Genomic DNA, 27,711 nt, shown 5'->3' on the forward strand with positions numbered 1-27,711 from the left:
AAGTGACGCAAATAGCGCGTCATAATGCAGTAAAAAGGGCCTGCGAGCCCCACGATTGTGTGTGTGTCAGGACGGACGCGTACGCTCCTTGACCCATCCCTGCCGTTTTTGTCTAATAAACAGCAGAGTCACCTTGCTCCTTGTGTGTGTCTCATACTCTGTCTCAACTGGGATATACGGGAGGAGTTGGGGCCTCCCTGCCTGGAGGTCCGCGGACGGCCCGGCCGACCCCGGCAGAATTTCCCCCCGACAAGTTGGAGGCACCGCTGAGATCTGTTTAAGATCGACTTTTTATTTTTTACTTCGACCTTCTATTTTTAATTTTTCCAGGCACTCCCGTTGCGAGGAGGCCCGGCGGCGCGGCCCCCTCTGCCGTTGCCCCCTTCTGTGGACTACAGGACCATCGCGGAGCTGCGAGAAGACCGGACAGCGCAATCTGGATATTGGCCCTCGGGAGCCGGTTGAGAAGTATCCCGCCCGCGGTTGGCGAGTGTCCAGACGTGGTCCAGACGAGGGGAGGTGGCGAGCTGCTTGGAGGGGTGCACGCAGTCGAGCGGCCCTGCATCGAGAGAACTTGGTGAGCATGACACGCACAACAAGCAATGCGAAATTGTGAGGGAGGGGGGAGGAAGTAAATGAGGGAGGTGTTGTACAGATGCGCGGCGAAGGTCTAACAACTTAGTGTTGCCAATGGAATGAATGGTAGCGAAACGAGTGTGAGAGCAGTCGGCTACGTTACGCGGAAGAGGGAGGGCGGAGCACGAAAACATCACGTGCGGCCGCTCGTAAGGCACTGATTGGCCTAAGTCGTGACTACGTGTAAGGGTGGGGGTGTGTGTGGTTTCCTACGATTTGGCATTTATTGATCAATGAGTAGACGAGGATCCCTATTGTTCGAGCAAGAAACTCGATAGGTAGATGACGATTCCCTGTAGGCGGTGGCTAGTTAACTAAGTTGCCCAATACGGAAGATAATTGGCTGGTTAAGCCCTCCTGTTGAGGGGCGTATCACACGCGAGGCGACGCAGCGTGCGCAGTCCGATTATATTATTGATTTGATTACCTTGTTCCAGGAGTGACAGGAAGACAGCTGTAGGGTTAGCGGGGGTAGGTTGCAAGTGTATTTTGAACTTAAAAGAACATAATAAGAATGTACCAGTAGCTCGAAGAGATCGGTGACATCACCAGTAGGGATTTAATAGGATAGCGCGAACACAAGGAAGTTTGGTTTTGGGAGTGGTGGGGAAGAGAAATGTGATAAGGGAGCGGGCGCGGAGATAAACGATAAACGAGTGGATCGGGAAAAGGAGAAGGGGAAAGGGGCGTGGCTGCGCACGGAGAACGCCGGCCACGGCAAGTGTAACAGGGGGAGGAGAACGGGGAAACAGGACGACTGTATAAGAGCGTCGTAAAGGGTACGCAGCCGCAGGGGGCTGTGTGCGCTTCGGCCGCAGGGGGCCGTAAGGATGTAGTAACAGAAGGGAATCGACAAATGTAAAACCATACATAACGGATTGTCGTAAGTCCCCATACTTACGGGGCCAGGTAAACAATATAAGGTTGTATATTGTAAACTACTAGTGAAGGGAAGGATAACAAGTGGAGCGTCACTATGTCATACGGGACAGGGTCGGGAGGGTGGGGGAACACCCTCACTACACCATTACAACACATATGCACCACACTGCCACCCCATAGGGAGAAGTTAATTAAGTACAGTATAGAGTGGACCCAGGGGACGGATAACAAAATGTTAACACCATGGCCGCCTAATGGGAGTTTCGATCCATATGCCCAACATTCACTGCTAAACCATCTGCACAATACATACAAGGGGAAGAAGTTGGCAAACCATGTGGAGGTGTTTAACTTATGGAGGATGTTCCAGGGGTCCCGACCGGGACCAAATGGAATGTTCACTATGGGGGAAACACCGGAAGAAAAGGAGATTAAGAAAGAAGGAGAGGATGGGAAACAGGGGCGTGAAAGCACAAAGAATACGGGGAACGGAGGAGAAGGAGGAGAAAAGATTGTTAAATCAGACAACATAAAAAAGGAACCGAACAACGAGATACCCATAACACCGGGAGTGAAAACGGAGGGAGGAGGGTTGTACCCTTTAAGAGAATTAGGAGAAATAGAAGGACAGTTAAGGGCGGCTGAAGGATACTCGAACCCGGCATACAGCCCTCCACCATATGTGGCTCATAGGAAAATGGCAGTGGGGGAGGGGAAGATTGGAGAAGAGCAGACTGTAGAGATAGGACAAGATGAATGGGTAGCTGCACAGATATTATTAAAATTACGAGGTTCACTAACTGGAGAAGAGAGGGAGGTAGTAAAGAGAAAAGACGAGGATAGTGCAAGAGAGAGTGAAATGAGGGGGGAGGAGCTATTACGGCAAAAGGAAGAGATTTTAGAGGAAAGATTAGCAAAGCTAAGGGATGAGAAGAATGAACTGATCAAACAGCTTGAGAGGGAGGAAAAAGAGAGAGTGAGGAAAAGAAAAGAAGGTAAGAACGAATTGGAAAAATTAAGGGAACAAAATGAGGAGCAAAGGAGAGAAGCTGAAAGGGTAAAAGCAGCAGCAGACAGGGTATCAAGAGTAGTGTTGAGAGAGAAGAAGAAGGAAGAAGAAGAAAGAGAAAAGGAAATGGCAATATGGAAGAGGAGGGTACTATCAGAGACAGCTAAGAAATATGAAGAGGGGAAAATAATAGAAAGTATAGTAGAGAGAGAAAGAGTGAAATGGGAAAGGAAGAAAGAGGATGAAAGAATATTGGAACAGATGAGCAACGAAGTGATGGAGGAATTGAAAAGGAAGAGGGAGGAAAATAGTAGGGAGAGTGAAAGATGGGGGGATGTATATAGAAGTAGAGAAGTAGCAACAACATCAGCACTAGGGGGAGCGGTTGATAACAAAGGAAAAGGAGAAATAGACCTAATAGACTTAGAGACCGTAACAATAAAAGGGAAAAAGGCAGAGTGGGGGGTGCCATTTATGAATGATTTTTGCAGTGAGGAGGAAGAAGGAGTGGAGAGAGAAGGAAGAAAGAGTGAAAGGGAAAGCTTAGATAAGCTATACCTCACTCGAACAAACATAGACTCGCCATGGATCAGTAGGAGAAGGGAGGACTTGGAGAGAAGTGAGGAGGGAGTGAAAGGACTAGTGGAAAGACAAACCCATGAAAACACACCATCCCCATCTCCATCATGCCCTCCCCCATCGCACCCTACATGCTCAACCACCGCACGCTCGCTGCGCAGAATAAAGCTCGCGCCCTTCATGGATGAACTGACACCCTATGCATGTCGGCTTAGAGACCTCCCTAGTCGCAGGCAAGACAGACAAATAAACACGCCCACATACCCACTGTCAAAAGAGGCAGATGAGGGCATATATGAAACTATAACGGCCCTTATAAACAATGGCATATTGGTCCCCTCAGAGTCGCCCTGTAACACGGCTGTGTACCCAGTGCGCAAGGCTAAAGGGGGGTCTTGGCGCTTCATACAGGACCTCAGGCCCTTGAATAACATAGTAGAAGCAGAGTATCCAGTAACAGCAAACCCGGCCACAATATTGTGTGGCATTCCAGCAGAAGCATCACGGTTTACAGTGATTGACCTTAAAAATGCTTTTTTCTCAATACCATTACACCCAGACTCACAAGATTTGACAAGCTTCACTTACCGAAATACAAAGTGGAAACATACCAGATTGCCACAGGGGTATTGTGAATCACCCTCAATTTTCAATAGAGTAATACAGATGGATTTGAGTAACGTTGAAATGGAAAGCACAGTGTTACAGTATGTGGATGACATAATAATTTGCAGTACAAACGAAAGTAAATGTAGAGAGGACTCCTTAAAAATGTTGACGATATTGGCTGAAAAAGGGTACAAGGTAGACATGAATAAGATACAATACTGTCAGGAACAGGTACTTTACATCGGCCAACTGATATCCCAACATGGAAGAAAGATTGCACCACAAAGAGCACAGGCCATTTCAAGCACTCCAATGCCACAGACTGTGAGAGAACTGCAGCAATTTCTGGGGCTGTGCAACTACTGTAGAGCATGGGTATTTGATTACAGTTCATACATAGGACCCCTGCTTGAGGGTTTGAGAGAAGCAAATAAAGGGGAGAAAAAGTTGAGGTGGACTATGGAAATGAGGGAGGCCTTTGATGAATTGAAAGACGCAATTTCAACTGCTCCGGTACTGGCATCCCCAGACTATGAGCGACGATTCTTTATATTTTCACATTGTGACTCAGCAGTGATGAAGGCAGTATTGGCCCAAAAAAAGAGCATGGGCTATAAACCAGTAGCATTTTACAGCGGTCACTTAGACCCTGTGATGTTAGGCCACTTCCCTTGCGAACAAGGTCCCGCTGCAGCTGCTTTTGCAGTGGAAAAAGCATCAGCAATAACCATGGGGTGTCCGACTACACTGTTTGTGGAACATGCACTATTTGCAATATTGAATAAACCTAAGTCCACACTAACAATGCAAAGGGCATCAGGTTTTGAGATCATCTTGTCTAGAGCTGAACTAGCAATTGTTAGATGTAGCACGGTTAACCCTGCAAGGTTCCTAGCAGAAGTAATTGAGGAGGGAGATTATGCCCATGACTGCACCCAAATAACTGAAATGTACTCGGGTACTAGAAAAGTTGAAGAAAACGCACTAGAGGGAGGTGAGCTTTTGTTTATTGATGGGTCATCAACTATTGATCAAGGAGATGGGATAAGGAGGACTGGGGCAGCAGTGGTTAAAATGATGGAGGCGCCGGTGTGTGTGGCTATGAAATGTGTACAATTACCACAGCATTATTCTGCTCAAGCAGCGGAACTGGTTGCACTAATATTGGCATTGAAGGAAAGTTTTGACAAACGAGTAACCATATATTCCGACAGTGCAGATGTTACATCCACTGTCCACTCAGGGCTATCATAATGGAGAAGAAGAGGGTTTAGGAGAGCTGATGGCATTCCAGTGCAACATGCCCTCTTATTGGCTGAATTAATTGAAGTAATAAACGACCCCCAAGAACTAGCCCTAGTAAAGTGCACCGCACACACCAATGGAGAAGATCACGTCTCAAAAGGGAATGCAGCAGCAGACGCACATGCGAAATATGCTGCATACTTTGGTGAGATATGGAACCCCACAGACTCACAGAGAGGGAGAGGGAGGGGAATGGCTAGGGAGATGTTGATAAGAGAAGGGTACACCCATCTTCCAGCCACACAGATTATGGAGCTACAAGCGGCTGCACCAATGGCCGAAAAAGAAATATGGGTAAAAAGAGGATGTACAATGTCACCAACCGACGCATTATGGTGCCAGAGTGGCACTGGGAAAGTTGTAATACCGTTGGCACTTTTAAACACCGCCCTGAGCCAATTACATCACCCAGCCCATACAGGCAAGGAAATAATTGCAGCACGAATTAGAGAAGATTGGTTCTGTCCTGAATTAAATTCTCATGTGTCAAATTTTATCAGCAATTGTCTTACATGTCAGCAGTTTACGGCCGGTCATACCCTAAAGGTGATAAGAGGTACCATACCCCGGCCAGAGGGACCTTTTCGGCACCTTCACATTGACTATGTTGATATGATCAACATATGTCAAGGTAATAGGTATATGATTGTAGTAGTGTGTCCATTCTCTAGATGGATTGAAGCAGGGCCCTGTTCACACCCAGATGCATTTAGAGCAGCCAAATTCCTAGTAAGGGAGGTCTTCCCCAGGTGGGGAGTGTGCGAGGTGTTAAGGTCAGACAACGGCCCACATTTCGCAAACGAAATGTTCCAACATATTACATCCTTGCTGAGCATAAAACATAAATTTGCATGTGCATACCACCCACAGGCTAACGGTGTATGTGAACGCCTGAATGGCCTACTGAAGGAGGCAATTGCAAAAATGCAACAAACAACAAAGAAAAGCTGGTTGTATTGCCTTCCATTAGCCCTATTTGAATTGAGGAATAGGCCAGGGTCCGACCACCACCTCACCCCTCACGAGGTGGTTACTGGACGTCAAATGCGCCTTCCCCTAACGCCAACGTCAAGGGCATTCACTGACCACGAAAGTTCAGCAAGTGTGTTAGGTGATGAAATGCATCAATATGTGTATTCTTTGATTACTAGTGTTGTGTTTGTGTCTCAACAGCTCGAGCGCACACGGGGCGGGTCTACCAGCAATCAAGAAGAAGGCGCCAGTACCGAATTGGAAAAGGAGAACTTGTGCAAACTTGCCAAAGGTGACCACGTGCTACTTCGCAATTTCAATAGAAAGTGGAACGATAAGAGGTTTACTGGCCCCCATCTGGTAGAGGACGTATCAACAAGAGCAGTAAAACTAAAAGACAAGCGTGCCTGGAACCACTTACATGATGTAAAGATCTACAAACTACAGACCCGCCCCAGCGCCAACGACAGGTCCAGTGGAAGAGCAGCAACAACATCCCCGACAGAGGAAGGAAGTTCTACCACAGACAACGACCCAATTGTTCCCTTACCGTGTCACTACCCAACTTCCCCGGAGACAATAACTGACGAAGAAAGGGGTGATCCCCATACTGCCCACCCCATGGTCACACGCTCAAGGAGTAAAAATACTTCCGCCACCTGAGCCCAAACCCCCCGCCCATTGACCCCCAAGTATAGTTATAACTGACTTGAAAGACATTGCCTCACAAATACACCTGTAAACACGTGAATGTTCTCTTTTTCTCTCGCACATACAGGAACTGTGTATTGTATTGTTAAGAAAATAGCTTACTAACAAGTTCACTGCCCAGGTGTAGATGGTACTCCCAGACGATAACTACCCAGAAGAATTGTCACACCAATTTGTATACGAAATAAAAAGGCCAACGTACCTAAAAAGGAGAAGGGTGCGTGTCTACTACACAGCATTCCTCTTGGCCATAGAATATTCCATGCCCCACCTCCGCCCATACTTGCCGATCCTAAGAGACAGATCACTTAGAGTAGCGTGGGAACAGCTCTTCGCCTGGGCACTGAATGACTATTTGATAGGGAGAGCTTAAAGGAAACAAAACACTAACATTTAATAACAAGCATTTTGAGAATTTTCAGGCGGGCAACTTTAACGTCGCAAGAATACGCTGCCAGGACTGCAGCAAGGTAAGAGCAAAATGCCGGTGAGACTAGCATATGTAATAAAGGTAATAGGGATTTTGATGATCACTGGGTTCTTGGCTGCTTCTGTATGGCAGTACAGCTATGCTATTAATTTTATTGCTGCACCTAAACCTAATATACCCCCGTCCCCTGCTGCAACAGGTGTTACGTCAGGTGATAGTAGTAACTTTGCACCCAAGCAAAATAGAGTTAAACGCAGCACATACTCAGACAATAAAGGTATTGATAATTTTATACAAGATTCAGCACACGTCACAAACAACATATGGTACCAACACATGACCCGCATTGGTAAACAGACAACTGAGGACAGCTGCTACGTTTGCTCATTAATACCATACGCCATGAGTGCTTCACGAACATTTGTTGCCACAGAAATTGATGAAAAGATAGCACAATGCATAATATACTTGGCACTGTTCCAAACGAAAGGAAGATTTCAAGGGACGGTAGTGCACATGACATGGAAAACACGAGACTCATATCCATATGAAAACAACTTCCTCAAGACCTATTTGAGTTACCACAAGACCGGTTTACATGCAGAAGCATTCAGATACATAACAAGTGGCCCTGCAAAAGGAGAAACAAAGAAAGTAACACTGCAGTATCTACCATGTGATTGGTACGCCACCGAAGTTCCGGGTAAACAAGGATGTTGGGAGAGGCCGCTGGTGACGATAACAGGAAAGGTGTATCTGGACAACAGCTGGGAGATAGGAGTGATTGGCAGCAACATGGTAACAAAAGAAACTATCTCAACTATCGAGGCCCACAATCACCGATGTTGGACGACGTGGATCAAGTATGTACCAATGCTCACGTGGGTAGAAACAGATGAAGACCCAATAACAATACTACCGCTGACTGCGCCCAAGGTATGCTACCAGCATAAAGGAGAGGTGGACGTAGGATATAACACCAATTGTGCAAGTGTGATGGAGTTACCTGAGGGGGGAGCAGGAACAGCAGTAATAATGGACCATTATTGGGCCTGTGGAGAAAAGGCATACCATACACTGCCCCCCTGTGGAATGGTGTGTGCACAATGGTGCACGTCAATGTACCATCACTAGTGGTACCTAAGAAGCATGTTAATGTGGCGAACTTTCCCAAAATGGATGAAGGGGACAAGAGAAAAAAGAGATCTGCACCACTTCAGGAGGAGCAAGGGAACAGGACCAACAACAATGATACTGTCCTAAGTAGAAGGAAAAGACAAGGAGAGCCACTGACAGGAAATTACCTGTGGGGAAGGTCGGAAACGGAACTAACCTCCATACCGCCAGAACACAGACTATTCAGCAGAGCAGCAATGTTCTTCTCCTCAATAATACACCCGGGACTGCAGGCTTACACAAACGCGAAATGGCTCCAAATAACTAGATGGGAACTAATGATGACCATCAATTCTACAGTAAATGGGTTTAACGCAATAAAAGAGGAGCTGCGAGCTATAAGAATGGTAGCACTCCAGAACAGATATGTATTGGACCTTCTCACAGCAATGGAAGGAGGAGTTTGTGCAAAGATAGGACAATCATGCTGCACGTTCATACCTGCCAACGATGCTGATAATGGTACACTGACTGAAGCAGTTTCACAATTGGCCCAGATGCACTCCAAAATGATGGATGAAAGTAACGGTGTAAACAAGGATAAGAGCTGGTTCTCAATATTATGGTCATGGATGCCATCCTGGCTGTCAGATGGACTGAAAATAATAGTGGGTTGTACTATTTTGGCTGGAGCTACGCTGATCATAATTAGATTTTGGAAGGCCCGGAAGGCACGCACCACTGACGAGTTGCTCGAAATGGTGGGAATGCACCCCCTGATGCCAGCAGATGACGGCCAACATGCAGGTGTGATAATACAGGAGAGGGAGAAGCTGCGCACACAAATCATCACCAACCATCTAGACCCACCATCAGTGAAGATCGAGAACCCAAGAAACCCCAGGAGTTACATAGGGAAATGGGTATACTGTACTCCTGGAGGAACCTGTGAATATATGTATTGGTCATTTGAAGATCATGTGAACCATTATGGACACCTGGGAGGAATAACTAAGATATGGCGAGTAAGAGGAGACAACGAGAAGGATATGTTTGTGGTCGACAAGTCGACCAGAGGGGGGACTGAAGTGGGAGAATGGAAGACCAGGCTCCCGTCCTTCACCTCTCGCGCTTGGCCTAGAGGGTCACGACCCAGACACCCGCCACGAGAAGAGTTTGTCCATTTACCAGATGACCAAATACCCTGGTATAGGAACATACGGATGTGTCCATCTGCCTGCCCAACAGCCCGCACTGGCCATGCCGACACCTGCGGCACGGACCAACTAGACTAAAATCTACACGTCGTTAGAGATGCCATGACGACCTAGACAACGGGAAGCACATCTGTACAAATATACACATTGGACATTCCCACACCGATCTACACGAAGAATATACTCAGTGCTATGACGTAGGCGACAGGCATATTCACGGACGTGCATCTTTATTATTTTTACATAGGCTTTCAGAATGCAGAAACGCAAGACGCGTCATGACCTCATCTACAAAGCTTGCTCACGCTTCTCTTGAAACCAGTTACCACCATAAGAACTATAAAGAAGACACGATACTGGTCATGGAACTATATGCTACTATAACTTAAAGCACCCATGCACCAACCGGACCACTTATGCACCAGGCCCAAGTAGGCCTCAAACAAGAGCTCCCGTGGACATTAACAAAGCAAGAGTCTGGTTGCTGATCCTGCAGAAGGGGCCCGGTGAAACAACCAGCCAAGGTCGCGATGTTGCAAACCCACATTCCAAGAACAAAGCATCAAAGGCACGATGTTGCAACCTCGCACTCCGCGCACCAATGTTAAGGTCACACCTGCAAATTAAACCAGACACACAGTGGAAAAGCAATATTAATTGTGCAGAATTCTGCATCAAACACGGTCCCTCCCCACGTGACCAAGCCGAACCTGACGAGATGCCAAACCCAGGAGAGAAAAGGCGTCTGGGTCCCTCGCTACGAGACACAGGCAGTTACACTTGAAAGGCTCAATGGACATCTGCTACAGTGGGAGCGGTCAGCCTTCCAACTATGAATAAATCCTCACATTGTCTGCACGTACCCATATTGAAACATTGTTGCAATCGCAGGTACACCGAGAGCTGGGAACAACGGTGGTCCCAGGCTGGGAAGCTCGCGGGTGCACCAATCAGAACATGGGGCTCTTATCTCAGACGTCAGTAATGCTAACCAATCCTCAGGAGTCTTCATGTAACAATTTTCATGTATCTAATTGTAGGGACAACCCAGATATATCACCTGACTACCCTTTGTCCACTAACATTGTCCTCTATATGTGTGCTATACTAACCCTACCACTCGAGCAACCAATTAAGAGTGGCGATAGGTTTTTTGTTAACTTTCTGAAGTGACGCAAATAGCGCGTCATAATGCAGTAAAAAGGGCCTGCGAGCCCCACGATTGTGTGTGTGTCAGGACGGACGCGTACGCTCCTTGACCCATCCCTGCCGTTTTTGTCTAATAAACAGCAGAGTCACCTTGCTCCTTGTGTGTGTCTCATACTCTGTCTCAACTGGGATATACGGGAGGAGTTGGGGCCTCCCTGCCTGGAGGTCCGCGGACGGCCCGGCCGACCCCGGAAGAATTTCCCCCCGACAAACCTGTCAATGGGTCGTAACTGTCTCTAGGGTCCTTCGGAGAAGGACTACAGGAGTAAAACTACAATGTACCTGGTGCTGAAGAAGTTCTTGGTGTTCAACAGAGAGGTGGCTCCAAGGTGCTTTGCAACCCGTGAGCAGTGGTGGGAGACAGCTGCGGGTACTAGGCAGCAGGCAGTTCAGCAAGCGAGGCTGGACAGACATCTGCAGGCTGTCCAGTGCGGCGGCTCGGTCCAAGAATCGTTCTCTCTGTACTGGTTAGCGGATCTGATGACTGCAGCATGACAACAGTCAGCGGTGTAGCTGGATGTGGTTTGAGGACTCGACTGTTTGGAAATTGTCATAAAAAATAAGAACCTAGCAGGTTACGCTGTGTGCTGTCTGAGTACCAGCTCTGGAGCTGCTGGACAGGTCCTCTGAGTCCGGTATCTCTCGCTTTTCCCTGGGAGATGTTTAGGGGAGGTATCTTGCTTCCTTCTTGGAACTCCTGGCCTTCCTTCACTGGTGGAACATGTAAGGTAGACTGTACCTTCAGCTCGGGTCCAAATGAGTCCTTGTTACTCCTTGCAAAGTCTTCAGATGATATGATCAGTGAGGGGCTCAGCCCTCTTTTAAAGCCAAATGGGCCCCAATGATTGGTTCAAGCTAAGCCAACCTTAATGAACCAATCCTGGGTACCCACCAACAATCTTCAGTGATGCTTCAGGTCAGAATCAGAGTGCTTGGCAACAGACAGGGGAAGGATGACAACATATACTTCAAGGTCCCACCCACCTTCCTGTCTGCTGTACATCAAAGTGTCTCCCTAATTAACTGATCCCTATGTAGTGCTTGGTCACAACACGTGCCTCCTATGAAGTAGGGGGTTGCAGGTAGACTTTCGTCTCCTACAATTCACATACTTCCTGGCTCTGAAAGGATTGGTTACAGACAGGACATGTACTGCCCTTTCATACTAAGGAGGGGTGTTAGTACCAATTTGACACATTGCATTACAAAGAGGTGTTAGTCTCTGGACTCCATTGTCACTTCCTGCACCCAGGCCTTCCGTGATGCCTGCTAATTAACATTGATCAGTATTGACTCCACCAGCAAAGTGCAACAATGGATATGCACATCCATGGATCCTTGAAATGCTAATCAGGCTGCCCATGGTCACAGGCTTTTGATGTACCCACATCTGTCAGGTGTCAGCTACACAAGACAGGGGAGGGCAGTGCTGATATGCGGTGTCCACCCAGAGTACATGCTATTGTCTGCTGTGCAGTGAGCATGGAAAATATGTGCGGGAATGGCCCCACATATTTTCCGGAGGTTGATCTCCCATCATTCAATCTTTTAAATAAACAAAAATGAAAAAGCACAGGAGAGCGCACTTTCCCTGTGCGGATGGTCGAATTCCTCACAGTTTGCCATTTCTGTCAAAATGAAAAGAAATAGTGTTTTTTCCTTATAAGTCATGTTTACATACTGAATGCTAATAATAAAGAAAGAAATACAGTGTACGTACTGTTTGGTGAGAGCTTGTTTTAAAATAAGCGCTTGGTGTATGTCAGTCTCCATGAACATTTGTAATGAAGTGAAAGTATGAGGTGTTCAGTTATGGTTTAAGTTTAGTGCATTCCATTATATTGTGTGCTATAAATAAAAAGTAATGTATACATTTTCAAGTAATCATTTGTACAAATAGGTATATTTGGGGGCAGTAACTATAAGTAATGGTTTTTATGTATATGTGTTTGTTGATTGATGCTAAAACATGTTCTGTTCTGCCCTGTGCTTCTGGGCTTTGTTAATGCTACCTGCTGCCCGCAGACATCCAAACAACAAAAGAAATGTTCCTTTAGGAACCACCTTTCACAGTTAAAAAATGTAACTAAAAAAAAACGTATATACTCCATCTACTTTATATTTTGCAGTAAAGTACATTGGGCCTCTTTACTGCTTTGGCGGTAGGAGGCCATAGGCCGTAGGCCATGCACCAAAGAGTCTAGGGACGGGTCACAACCACCACAGCATAATACGGCCATGCACCCACAAATCTGGCCACTGGCTGTAAGCATTGTAATAATATGAGTACAGAAATGGAATTTGGCTAATGGAAAGAATTATGAAAATAATATGTGTATAGTGATTAAACATACTATATAGGCAGTGTACACATTTTGGAACACAGTGGGACAATACCATTGAAGTGGAAATTGTACGTTTTACTGATGTAACATGCAGGTACAGATTGAGTTTGTTGTACATTGTAATGCAAGAGCAATTTTTGTTTCTTTCTCTGTGTTTGGTGGGGAGTTGAGGAAACATGCGTGGGGTTATTTGTTGAGTGAAGAGGGCTTTTTAGAGTAGGGAGTGGAATGCAGGTGATATGGTGATATTGCCATTGGTGAAAAATAGGGTTGGTGGTGTACTTTCATATCTGTAGATTGTGTTTACATTGTGAAGTTAAGGGCAAATTGTGTGTTGATTGTGGCAGTGGCCAGATTCTTGGGTGCATGGCCATATTATGCTGTGGTGGTTGTGGCTAGTTTGTAGACTCTTGGGTGCATGGCTGGAGGCTGTAGGCAGCAGATGTGCTTTTAAACTTTGATATTGCTTTTTTTATGTGTTCATTAGTAGATTTGCATTTGTTAGGATTTTGGTACTCTTTTCAACAGTGACTGGATTTTCTAAGTTATCGTCACTTCCAAAATATTTGGTTTGTATGTGGTCAATTTTTGAAGGAGTTCTTTGGCTGTGCCCTCTAGGAGAATGGTCTTAAAGTGTTGTAGCTGTAAAGGAGGACTTTTTGTATAGTACAGTTTGTGGATAAGATTCTGTAGAATGGAATTGTGTGTTGCTAATATTTCCATGTGGTGGAATGTGCTTTTGCAAGTAGGTCTTGAAATGCAGGCTAATGAATGTCCTCGCTATCCAGTGTGATTGTGTACTGGAGAGGAGTCAATGGGCTGCAAGTTTTCATTCTAGTTTTCTCATTTACTTTCACACAGTGCTTGAGGAAATGGCATAAAGTTTTGAGGGATTGCTTTTGTACTACATTACACATTGAGGTGTAGGATATTTTGTAAACTGGACAGATTGGTTTGGTGGATTTGAGAGTGTTTTGTAAGTTTGTTGGGGAAATGTTTTCAATGAGGGTTTCTTCTGCCATAATGGTTTTGTCTATAAATGTAATACTGTCAACCACTGCTATGTATGGCAATTGGGTTTGTATGCTCTTGTATGTATGCATTTTCATTGACATATAGTTCTGTGTTGGTTGTGTAAATGCAGTCATCTGCAGAGAAGTTTGTAAGGTAGCTTTATTGACATTGGCATGTTTCGAAGTAGTTTTTTACTGATTAATTTTGTTAGTTGGTTTTTGCTAGTTAAAATTAATATAAACAATTCACTCTGTCAATGATAGATTCCAGGATTGGTTTTGTGTAGTTATTTTTAAGGGTTGAGCGTGATTTTTGTTTTTTTTCTGTGTTTTTTTTTATAAGATTGTGAAGTACAGTACGGTGGAACATTTTTGGTGAAATGAATGCTAAATAATATTATTGCTCTGATCATTCGGGCATCTCCTGTTAAGCATACTGTGACCAATTATAAAAGTTTTTCCATGCATTTCACCTTACTATTACTCACTTTAACACATGCGAAAACAACGTGTTGGGTGTGGTGATCTTGTGCTAATGTTAACATAAATAAATGCCCTAAATTCAAGTTCCCTTGCAGCAATAATACAGATGGGCCGCTCCTGAAGGTGATATCATTTGTCCGAACAATGTGCTCAACCTGTTTTTATTACGTTCGTGGGCATCGTACCCAAACGTACCTTGTTATCATTTACACCAAAACTCTACGCAGAACCAGGAAGATAACTACAGATACCGTCATACAGAGGGTAGATTTTCTTTCTTGCCAAAAATTATATTGATATATAGTATTGGTTAAGGAAACAGTAATAGTGTGCAATGTAACAAGTGCTTTTATTTAACAAAGAACGTTTGTAAGACATTATTAAGTCCACCAACTTAACAATATATATTTTTTTTTCTCATGGAAGTTACAGCTAAGAAACATTGCATGACTCAATTGTGGTTTCCAATTTCTTCTTGCACGCATGGTGGTTTTTGTGGAAGAACATGTTAATTTTTTGCAGTTTGAAGCAGAATTTTTTCGCTTGTGCACGTTGCTACATTTGGAAGGCTGATAGGTTGCTTCTTGTTACTGGTACAGGGCAGATTGGTCCATGTAGGTCATCCCATATGACAGTGATGGAAAAGGTTCTGTGTATGTTCATTTACCAATGTTGATTGAAGAATCCATCGGATGATAGCTGGAAACTGTGGCACATGCAGTACAATAGAAGGTATCTGTCGAGATAAGACCATACAAGTACATTTCATTCGCTGTTTTGTAGTGGAATACAACAATTGATATTGATATTTTATTTGTATTGCGCTCGTACACAAGTGTTTCAGAGCTCATCAAGGCAAGGGAGGGGGATAGAGGAGAACAAAACAACAATCTTACTTGGCCCAGTAACATTGCAAATGTGCAAGTGCATGGGAGAGGGAAACGGTGAAAGGCATGGGAGGTGGGTGAAGTGGAAATAAAAGCAGAAAAGTGGTATTGCGGCCAGCAAGTTACTTTATAACTGATAATTGGATGAAACGTAATTATAAACAAATACCACATATATTGAAGACCGTCATGACAACATGGAGGAGTATTTCAGAGCCGTAGTTCGGTTAAAGGTGAGCGCTGTGAAGTAGGTATAGAAAGTGTTGGAAATGGAAGAAATGTGGAGAGGGATTCCACAAGGGTCGGTGCGGGGGCAGAGTTTGGAGGAGGGGTCGGAGTTCCAACGAGGCAGAGTTCAGAAGGGCGGAGGTACCAGTTGAACTCCGATGAAAGGAAATGTTAAAAACAATATTTTTAAAATGGCACAATTTGTTTAATTGCTTGAAAAGTACACAAATCATAGTAAACTTATCTTTCTATGGTTTGTGTATTAGTCAAGCGAGCACAATCAATGTCAAAATGTACTTCGACATCCTAAAGTACAAATACTACAATTCATTTGAGAAAGGCATGTTTCAGTGAGCCCGGAACGGTGGCGGTCCTGTGAAAATTGTGTTTTCGAAATGGATTCAGATTTTTGGTCAATCACAGGGTCTTTAACACTCGGCAATCCTGGGTGCTCGTCTCAGTGATGTGATGTGGTCTGTGTGAGTATGCAGAGAGCCAGTGCAGTGAACTGGTTAGTAAGGAACGTAGCTATTGGCTGTCCTAAAAGCAGCTAGAAGTAGCTAAATTACGTCATCGCCTAATTTTAATAACTGGCCATGTGCATGATGGGTGTTTGCCGAGGGGCCAGTGCCCATATCACTGTAGCATTAAAAACATGTCATATATTCCTGGAACTTACCAAACGCATCATTTGTGCGACCATGTACAAAATGCAATATGTGAATATGGGCAGCAGAACGAATGGAAGCAGAATTACCAACATAGACCAACTGTGGTAAAATGTATTTACTAACAAGCTCCAAGAGCAACACTGCCCAGCCATGCAACATGCTAACATTGATGGAAGCAACGCACGGCTAAACTCTATGTGCCTAGATGCATGCCCATTGATACTGCTTCCCGTGCCCTTTTAAGTCCGCTACCGTTGGCTTACTTCTCACTCAATTTCAAGATTTACATTGTGCACACTCCATAGTCACTTTAAATCCTCCTAACAACTTTTCTAGTAGCCTTTCACAATTAGCAAAAGAGGCGCAAAGCACTGCGGGTCAACGTAATATTACTTGTATTGTTTTTGAGAGTTACACTTTTTTTAAGTGGTTTGGAAAGTTGTGTAAATGACGGGAGTCTCCTAACCAATGGAAAGAAGTGTAAGTCTCCAAACCAATAGAAAAAAATAGCTAGCGAGAAAGAAACTTTCAGCACAAAGTCAGTAGGGGACTGTGATTTTCGCTAAATATAGCGAAAATGTCGCAAGTTGACAATACTGCACAGAGCAGATTTGGTTAGAGAGGGGAGCCCCCCAGGCTCGCTTACGGTCTGGGTTGGCTCCTGTTGCTTGTCACATAGGTATGGGGCAGAGCCATAATAGTGCTCATGCAGCCAATTTGTTGTGTGCAGCTGCAGCCCCCACTCTTTACTGTAGGCTTTTTTTGTGAAGGGCTATTTGGTGCTGATGCTGGTCAGATCCCGAGATCCGGCTATATATCTGGTGCTGGATTTGGCAAAAGGTGGCACATTGAGCAGTGCTGGGTAGAGCTCGCAATGGGATGGAGACGTATATTTTTTGATTGATTGCTATTTTATTTCTATCACGCTCGTACACAAGTGTTTCAGAGCGTGACAAGGCAAGGGAGGGGAACAGGGGAGAGCAAAACAGCGATCTTACTAGGCCCAGTGACATTGAGAACGCGCAAGTGCATGGGAGAGGGGGGAAGGGAAAAGTGCATGGAAGGGGGAGAGGTGGAAAGTGCGAAGCAGAGGAGAAACAGATAAATATCAATAAATAAATAATAAAGGCAACAAACAGTGGTAATGCAGCCAGCAATTTGCAAGTGCTAGGTTTAAGGCAGCAGACAGGGTAGGTCCGATAAGTGCAGGAAAAAAAGGAGGGCTGTATGGGTACAGATACAGACCCCAGTGCAAGGGGTGGCCCGGAGGCAGTGCGGGAGGGTGACAGGATGAGCAGGTACCTGGGCCCAAAAGACAGAGGGTGGCCAGGTGCACAGTGCCAAGAGAGAACAGATCAGCAGGGGAGAGGGGGAGCGAAGGAAGAAGAAAAGAGGAAGGTCTTGAGGTGCTTCCGAAACCGGAGATGGTTCTCCTCAAGTTTTAGAGTGGCAGGGAGGCTGTTCCAGAGGGAGGCCCCAACCGAATACAGAGATCTACCCCCAGCTCGTTTCTTAGAAAAACAACTGACCCTGAGTGGGTTGGAGGTAGAGGAGCGAAGAGCTCGAGAGGAGAAGTATTTGCGGAGGGATAGCTGAAGGTATTTTGGACCCAGGCCCCAGAAAGCCTTGTGGACAATGCAGAGGGTTTTGAATTTAATCCTTGCATCCACTGGGAGCCAGTGAAGAGATTTCAGAGCTGGAGAGATACAATCCCAGGGCTTGAGGCCAAGGACAAGTCTCGCAGTCCTGTTCTGGATTAGTTGCAGAGGGCGGAGAGTAGAGGCAGGTAGATTTAGAAAGAGGCTGTTACAATAGTCCAAGCTAGAGAGCCAGAGCTTGAGATACCATGAGCTTCTGGGGGAAGGAGAGGAAAGGCAGAGTACCTCTGAGGAGGTGCAGTCGGAAATTTGACTTTTTAGAGACCTCAGAGATCTGGGCGGAGAAGGAAAGGGTGGAGTCAAAGATGACCCCGAGGTTCTTAGCCTCACAGGTGGGGGTAGGAGGAGGGCCAAGTAAGGCCGGCCAGAGAGTGAGGGGAAAGGATGGTGAAGGTTTGCCGATGAGGAGAATATCTGTCTTGCTGGCATTCAGACAAAGATGAATGGCGGCACACCAATCTTGAATGGCAGTTAGGCAATCAGAGATGAGAGAGGGAGAGGAGGTGGCAGAGGGCAGCCTGAAAATGAATTGAGTGTCATCAGCGTAGCACTGGAAATCTGAGCAGAAAATGGCAATGCAGTGGGTGAGAGTTGCCAGGTATTGGTTGAAAAGCCAGGGCGAGAGGTTAGACCCCTGGGGAACACTACAGGTAGAGAGGAAGATAGATGAAAGGAAGCACCCATGTTGGACCTGGGAGGGTCGATCTGAGAGGAAAGAGGTCAGCCAGGTCAGAACCTGATCAGTGATACCCAGGTTTTCACAGAGACCGTTGAGCAGGATGGTATGGTTGACCGTGTCGAAGGCAGAAGAGAGATCGAGGAGCATGAGGACAGAGGGAATGTTAGAGTCAAGGTTGGTGACCAGATCTTCACAGATGTTTAGGAGAGCAGTTTCCGTGCTTCTGGCAGCTCTGAAGCCAGACTGGTGGTCATGGAGACAGCCAATAGAATTGGAATGAAGGTTAAGCTGAGAGATGGCCAACTTTTCCAGGAGTTTGCCAAGAAAGGGAGTAATGGAAATTGGGCGATAGTTACCTGGACAAGAAGGATCAGCTGTGGGTTTCTTAAGAAGAAGAAGCACAAAGGAGTGCTTCAGAGGGGAGGGGAAGGATCCAGAGGCAAAGGAGTGGTTGCAAAAATCAGCAAGGGCCGGAGCGAGGGTGTCAATTTGGTCCTTGATGGTTTTAGAGGAACAGGGATGTACCTGTTTTGAAGAGGCTTTCATGGATTGGACTTGTCTAGCAACCTTGACAGGGGTGAAAAGAGGAAAGGACGAGAAGGATGGGGGGAGGGTGGCTAAAGGAGGGTCAGCAAGCACAGATGGAGAGGGAAGAGGAGGAGTGTGAGTGGAGAGGGTGGGCAGGATGTCCTGGGTTTTTGAAATGACGTGAGAGGCAAGGGCATTGCAAAGAGCCTGGGAGGCAACAGGAGGGGTAGAGACTGCAGCAGGATTGACTAGCTCCTTGCAGATTTTAAAGAGTTCAGCCGAGTTGTTAGATGTTGCAGAGACCCGGGCTTTGATGTAGGCTCGCTTCTTAGAGACGTCAGAGAGTCTGTACTGCCTTTGGAGCAGTCAGAAGGCTAGTTTGTCAGAGGGTGCGCCTGATGCCCTTCACTTCCTCTCAGCTGCCCTAAACTTGCATTTAAAGGTGGCGAGGTCATAATCATACCAAGAGTTGCACTTGGCTTTGGGCTTCAAGCAGATCCTCATGACAGGGGCAAGTGCATCAAGAGTGTCAGAGATAGAAGAATGGAGTTTAGAAAGGGCTGTGTCAGGTTGTGAGTCAGCCAGAGATGCAGGCGGGGTAGAGAAAGTGGCGGCGAAAGCCTCAACCACACACTCACCATGGGTCAGATGACTGAGAAGGTGGGTGGCAGTGTAGTGGTTGGCTCGACCTGAGGGGTAGAGAGAGAGTGATGAGAGGAGAGGAGAAAGTGGTCACTCCAGGAGAGAGGAGTGGTGAGAGGGTTAGAGAGGGGGAGGTCTGAGGAGATTAGAACATCCAGGGTGTGCCCTGCAGAGTGAGACGGACCAGAAGGGAGAAGAGAGAGAGAGAGAGAGAGAGAGAGAGAGAGAGAGAGGGGGGGTTGCAGAGGTTGCAAAAGAGTCCAGAAGAGGGACAGGAAGCATCAAGGTGGATGTTGAAGTCTCTGAGGAGGAGGAGTTGAGTGGTCAAGGCCAGGAGGGAGGAGCAGAGGTCCGCCCACTCGGAGAGGAAGGATGTTACCTGACCAGGTGGACAGTAGATAGTACCACAGTGCGAGAGCGGCTAGGAGAGAGAGAGAGAGAGCCCGCAGACCAGGCATTCAAAGGAGGAGTACAACTGCATAGGAATGAATGAGGCAGGGATCCACTCTGCGAAGATCACGGCTACACCGCCACCAGGACGATTGGGTCTGGGCGCGGAGAGGATCTTGTAGCCATCAGGGAGGAGAGTGCCAAAACTCCTGACTGAACTGGCAGGGAACCATGTCTCAGTCAGACCGAGAACATCAAGGTCGAGTTCTTCCATGAGATGGCAGCTGTCAGAGGAGTGTTTGACAGCTAAGCCAGAGTGGAGAGCGGCAATGTGGAGAAGGTTGACACTCTTGAAAGACTTCTAGGGAGGGGTACATATCAGAGGTACTCCCTGTGGAAGTGCAAAAGGAGCCTGAGGGAGGGCAGAAGAGGAAGGAGGAGAGGGCAAGGTAGCCAATAAAGAGGATGACGGCCCCAGAGAGGAGGCAGAGGAAGGAGGCAAGGAAGCCGGTGAAGAGAGAGAAAGGACAGCAGGAGAGAAAAGGAAGTTGATAAGGGATGGGAAGCGTCAAACAAAGAGGAGCAGGTTGGCCTGAGGGCCTTGGACCTAGACAGTGTCATTTAAGTAAACATTTGGTGACCCTCTATGACTCCACACTGTCCTTCATTCACTCTGCTCATGTGACTGGCCGAGGTGGAAGCATTGGGCACATAGTCTCTTCCTGCCACACTGCCGCACAAATCTCTAGTGCCACGTCCTTGCCTACCTCTTCTGAATTCACCATCTGAACTATTTCTTTACCTCACTCGGTTTACATCATATGAATATATGCCGTCCTAGTCCCACTGGACCAATCTTTGATGAACTCAGACAACTCCTTGATTCTAATACCACTAAACATCACCTCATTCTCTTAGGTTATTTTAATCTTCTCTTTCTAACTATTTCACAGAAATCTGAACTTCAGTCTTTTCTTAGTGACCACTCTCTCCACACTATCCATAAACTACCTACCCACATCAAGGGTAACTCTTTGGTTCTCTAATTTATCTCCACCTCTCTCTCAGCCACTAATGCTACTGTCACATCATCCCTTTATGATCACTCCATTGTATACACCACCATATCCTTTCCACACTCTGGCATCTCCTCAGCACTTGCCTCACCTATTACTTAAAGGAAAAGTAAACCTTTTGCCATTCCTCCCTTTATCTCTGATCTACAGTTCTCACTCTCCTCCTTCACACCTGATGCCTTTTCCTCTAAAACTACTTTCTCCAGCTTCTAATCCCGACTATATGAGTTATTTTCCTCTCATTTCCCATTGCTAACTTTCACCTATCAATCTCAGCATCCTCGACCATTGGTCAAGCCATCTCTACACTCTCTCCGCACAGACATGAGTCAGCTGCTGAGCAAATGGAGATGTACCCACTGGCATGATGACCTGCAGCTCTATCTCTCTGCCCTGAACTCTCTCAAGTCCTCTCTTGATAGACTGAAAAGGAAATTCTTCCTCACACTCATTGACTCTCACTCCAACCATCTTTGCCACTTACAGGACCTTCTAAACTTACTCCTCACTACTTCTTTCTTCTGGGCTTCCTCACACTCCCTCCTAATACATTCTATATTCCACCTACTCTACAATAATCATGCGCCTCTATCTTCGACTTTCGTCAGAATGACATTGAAGTAGTACTATCTCTACTGATGAAGGCAAGCCCCTCTCGTGCCTCATAAGACCCTATTGTTCCTCAGCTAATCAAGCCTATTTATCCTTTAGTGGCCTCTCACCTCACTGCACTCTTCATCCTGTGCTTTGACTCTGCTTGCTTTCCCTCTATCTTCAAAATGGCCACAGTCATCTTTCTCCTAAAAAAGCAAGGGGGATACCCAAACCTATTGGCTAACTTTCCTGCTGTGTCTCTCCTTTTGCACTACACTAACATTCTCAAAAGTTTTGTATTGAATTGTCTTAGACATCCACAATGTTTGAGACCCCCTACAAGCTGATTTCCACTCTTGGTACTCCACATAAACTATTTTTTTCATGGATGTTTACAACAACATGACCACTGCTAAGCACCCCAACCCATCCTTTATTCTAATTCTCCTTGATCTGTCTGTTGCCTATGAGACTGTCAATCATTCTGATCTCGCTTTCTTCCTGGGTTTTGTGATCAAGCCCTTGTCTGCATTGAATGCTACCTTGCACCTCACCAATTCGCTGGATCCTGGAGGAACAACCCCTCTCAAATTACTCCACTAACTGTTGGTGTTCCACAAGGCTGTGTCTTGGGTCCTCTACTCTTTATAATCTACACCTATGCTCCTTTGTATTCTAGTACTAACTCTTTGCAGACAACACCCAAATCTTCTTTCCTTTTCCTAAACTCTCCTCTGATCTCTCTATAAAAATGTCCAACTGTCTCTCTGCCATTAAATATTGGAAGGCTTTCCGCTCTCTGATGATGAACACAACCAAAACAGAGGTGCTGTTCATCCCTGCCAAATACTCTCTCTCCTTTCTTCCCTTTCATATGCAGTTCCCACCTGTTGCTCTCCCCTACTGTTTTTCAGCATGAAACCTCAGCATCATCTATGATCTTTCTCACGCCTACTCTACTTTCAACTCCAAAACTGCAACAGCGGCTCATCTCAAACTCCTAAATATTAGGAACATCAGGCACCTCCTTACTTTCAACAGCACCAAGCATCTCTTAACCACTTTTGTCTTCTCTAAACTGGACTACAGTCCGAACATCATCTTTGATCTCCTCAACTATGCTTTCTGTCCTTTCAACAAGATCATTAACTTCACTACCAGGTCTCTATTTCAACTTCCTCACTTTATACCTTGTTAGGCGGAAACCTGTGCAGTTCCCTCTGGGACCACTGCAAAAGATTTAGGACTACAGGTGTTTGGCGGTGAACCCACTTGGTAGCAGTCTGTACCACACAGATTCACTTTGTAGCTGTAGCTGAGCAGTCAGACTTCCCTCAAGAAGAGTTGAGCAGTATGTGGAGTATACAAAATAGGGCAATTCTTCACAGCAAGACAAGCAAACACGCAACGAGGCTTAGTGTAAAGATATTAAGGTATTTATTTATAACAACACTTCTATGAAAAACACTATGGCACTATCACGGCAAACAAATCAAACACAATTACTCTACGAAGAAGAAACGATCAATCCCCCCAGCAATATTTCGACAACTCTAGGTTCTACCGGTATCACTTATTTACAGACAGAGGTGTATACCTCAACCTAGATGACACTCGAATATTAGTTAGGACGGGAGAAAAAAAGATAGGCAGGTTATGAAATCAACACAGTTCAATCCTTCACGGATAAAATGCAAGGCAGGAAGGCAAGAATCACAATAGATCATAAAGTTCAGAGGCCAGGCCCACTCGGAGAGAGGCAAGGCGCGATGTCCCAACAAGTCTCTAGTGGAGATGCATTCAAGTCTTTGTAGCAAATTGTTATCGGCAGATTGAACCAGTTCAGAACAAATAAATGAGAAAAGCTTGGGGGCGACCCAAAGGAATGGAGAAGATTAAGACACCTCACTCGAACCGATCGAAAGGGAAGCCAGGCTGACACGGTACCTTGTTATGGAGGGCAGTTCCGGCGGGGGCAGTTGTTCCTGGTGGTGGGTGCACGTCGGGTCTTTGCCAAGAGTAGAGATGTTCTCGTCGTCGAAGAAAAGTGAAGTCCGGTGCACCACCAGGGAAGAGACCAGCCGCGGAGTGCTCCGTCACAAGGCACCACCTTTTGGTCGTGGTACAGGGGTAGTGGCTATCCGGTTGCCGAGGTGCTCTGCACGGGCAATTCGACCACTGCGTCCTGAGGCGAATAAAAAGCAAAGGGGACTGGTTGTTCCCACCAGCGAGGGGAAGAGACTCTCCGGCAGGGAGATCTCCTCTGTCGTTGGGAAGTGGTGAGTCGGTTCCGCAGGGCTCCACCGGAGGTGTCGTCGTGCAGGTCGGCTCAGCGTTACCCGCGTCGGATTCTTAGGTCCTGTGGTGACTTCTGAAGATCCAGTCCCAAAAGCCCTGCTTTTATGCAGAAAACCCCCATTCATTCAGCCTAGCTGTCAATCAACACATGCTAAGTGGTGAGCGGGAAGGCTCACCACTTGGGCCAATCACTCCAGAGTGCGACCAGAGTTGGCAAGGCAACTCGGTCCAGGGTGCCTAAACCCCCTCCCACACCCCTGTGGTAACCCAGACAGAATGACACCACTTTGGAGGGTCTCTGTACAGAGCCCGCCAAAAGTGGAACAAAGGGCTCCACCTTTGGTTTAGGAGTCACAGAGACGAACACAGATGCCATTTTACAAACCGAGTTCTGGCAGAAAATACCATCAGATAAACTTATTTAAGATAAGTAGATCGGTGGTACGTTAGAGATTAACGAGAAAAAGTATCAATCTCCAACAATGGGACGAATCCCATAGGGTTATGTTCGGGGTCGAACATAACAAGTAGTTTCCACTGCCACCAGCCAAAACTCGACGAGGGGGGACGGGACAGTGCCCCCTTGAGTAACAGATCCAGGAGTAATCGAATTACCTCCAGTAGTACGTCCACAATAAGATGGTTTGTACTAGTTCTGTTAGTAAATTTAGGTCTAGTAAAGCCAATGGTGACTTTACATGCCCGGGGAGACAGTAGTCAGTCCCCGGGTATGGAGTCTATGGTGGAGGTCCGCTAGGACACCCCAGTGCTACGGCACATAGGGTGCGGTGTAACACACATAAAAAAACATACGAGACCCTATGGAGTAAAAGACCCCATAGCCCATAGAACACATTGACATTCAAAGGAATTACACACATACATGTCCAAGAGTGGGAGAAAAAGAGTCTCACTCTTGGCAGGATGGAAAAAACAAACTCCAGAAATCCAGCAAAGCTGCTGGGGGACTCACTAGGTTGGGAAATTCAGCCTAAACAGATAATTCTCCCTAACATACCTACATCCTCGTAACGTCAGCAGGCTGTATTTCTGGCAATGCAAAACAGGGATAGATTTAAATGTCCTCTCCTGGTTCACACATATGTTCATGTATAGCACCCTTGTGTCTACCCTCCTCTATCCAGCCCTACAAGCCTTCTCACAACCTCTGCTCTGCCACCTCACCTGCCCTTGTGCTACCTGGCCCTCCCGGTGCTTCCTCTCACTTTCACTCTTTCTCTCTTTTTGCACCACTTGCAAGGATTCTCTTCCCCTGGACATCAGAGAAACAGTCCCCACAATTGTGTTCAAAACTAAACTAAAAACCTACCTCCTCATCTCTGAGTTACCCTCTTGGCCTACCTCTCATTTCCCTTCTAGCTAACATGTTTCCCTCACCTTTAACCTGCCCCTGTCATTCACGTTTTCTGCTTCCACTCCAGCACTTCTCTATCATGGTTGCATCCCTAACACAGCTGGCCATACACCTACCTGCACATAAAAATGACATTTGGTTATCCTTAAGCTATTTCTATCCACCCATTTATTGTCCCTGATGACTGTTCTATTTACTGCCACCACAAGCTGGTCAGAATGCCACTCGAACTCAGCTCATTGTAGGAAGCTGACTGCTTCCCATCAAATCTGATCTCTTATCTATTGTGTGTTCTTCTGTGATCAAAAGAGCATTGTTCCTCCATGTATATGAATAATATTAATACATATATGAATGCATATTTCTGTCTAACCCAGACAACAGCAATGCTCTCCTGACTGGAATTCCAAGCAGCACCCTTGCTCCCCCCATGACAAACAATATGCAGTAGTCAGACTCCTCCAACTACCAAATTATTCACATAACACCTCAGCCTTTGCCCAGCTTGACTGGCTCCCTTACCCTAGAGAATTGCCTTCAAAGGACTATGCATTGTTTTCAAAGCCATCCACAACAAAACCCATCTTTCCTTCATGGCAAACTCAAACCCATCACCTACACAAACACAAGGCAAGCAAGCTCGCATCTCCAAAACATGCCACTCTGCAAACAAACATGCACACACAAAAAATAATGTACCCACTGGACACCTAGAGCATGCAACACCCTACATCTTCACATCCGCACAGCACCCTCCATCAACACTTTCATAAAGAGCCTCAAAACATACCAACACATAAACCCACCCCTCTCACTCCTCTGCTACATCTTCTCTATCGTACTTTTTCTATCATTTCCTGTAACCGTTTCGTAACTTCTTTTTCACCTCCTACCTTTTTAACCTGCAAAACCTTGGATGGTGCTCCAACACCCTAAGGGTAGGGCCAGCACTGAACAAAGCATTTGAATAAAATAATAAATAAATAAATAAATAAATAAATAAATAAATAAATAAATAGTTCTCAATCTCTCTAATCATGATCTGACCACAACTGAACTTTATATCCTTCATAAGGTTCTTTCTTACATACCCACCAATCCCACTGGCTTGTTTACTATTGAAACTGAAGTTAGACACTTCTTACGTAAAGTAAGATTTAAGTTTTTTTTTCAAGGATGAACAAGATCACAAGGACATGAATGACATAGGTCTCTGTCCCAAATCGACCTTCACACCACAAGAGTACTCATTACTGAGTGAAATAATTGCTTTTGAGAAATGTGTGCTCAATTATCTCGCCTCCCTTTCTTCCAGAACTGCAAACCTATGACATAATCTGTCCAACAACAAAAGAGTGGCTCTGAAAAGGCTTACTGTGAACCAGAAATGTACATGGGAAATAAACCAGCAGATAAAGGAGGGGTATTGTTCTCATGGATAGAGAACAGTACAAGAAGATGGTTCTCAACCTTCTCAACAATCACAAAAACCATACGATTCTGAATCACAACCCTACATCAGAAATTACACAGATCATCTTGGAAGACACTCTGTTTGCCATGAACAGAGATTGGATCACGCAAAATGAATGTGGCTTTCTCATTTGTAGTTATTACAAAATATATCCAATTGCTATGCTCTTCCCAAAATTGACAAGAACAGCATTCATTCTCTGGGTAGACGGATAGTGTCAGTCTGTGGTTCCATCTTGGAACCTTTATGATATGTGTGGACATTTTTCTCAAACCTCTCAAACACAAGAGCCTATCTCAGGGGACACCTTTGAGTGCACTGACTTTGAGAGTGACAATGAGTTTCTTGTTACAATTTACATTCAATCACTGTACACCAGCACTCCTCAGGATGAGGCAATTGATTGAATCTATCAATGCCTCTCCAGAAGTGAATCAACACACACAGCTCTGCCTGAATTCATAATTGAACTCATGGCCATTGATTGCCCTGGAGAAAAAATATTTTCAATTTGATGATACATTTTTCTGACAAATGTGTGGCACCTCCATGGAAACTACTCTGATCAGACATTCTGTATATAGTTAAATTTGAGGACTATTTCATCTTCTGGGATGCCAATACCTTCTTGGCCAGCATATGACCGTGGAAGAGATATATAGATGACATTATCTTCATCTAGCACAGAGATATCC

The sequence above is a fragment of the Ambystoma mexicanum genome, chromosome 3q (genome assembly GCF_040938575.1).
Source record: "Ambystoma mexicanum isolate Mex_15411 chromosome 3q, UKY_AmexF1_1, whole genome shotgun sequence".
NCBI lineage: Eukaryota > Metazoa > Chordata > Amphibia > Caudata > Ambystomatidae > Ambystoma > Ambystoma mexicanum.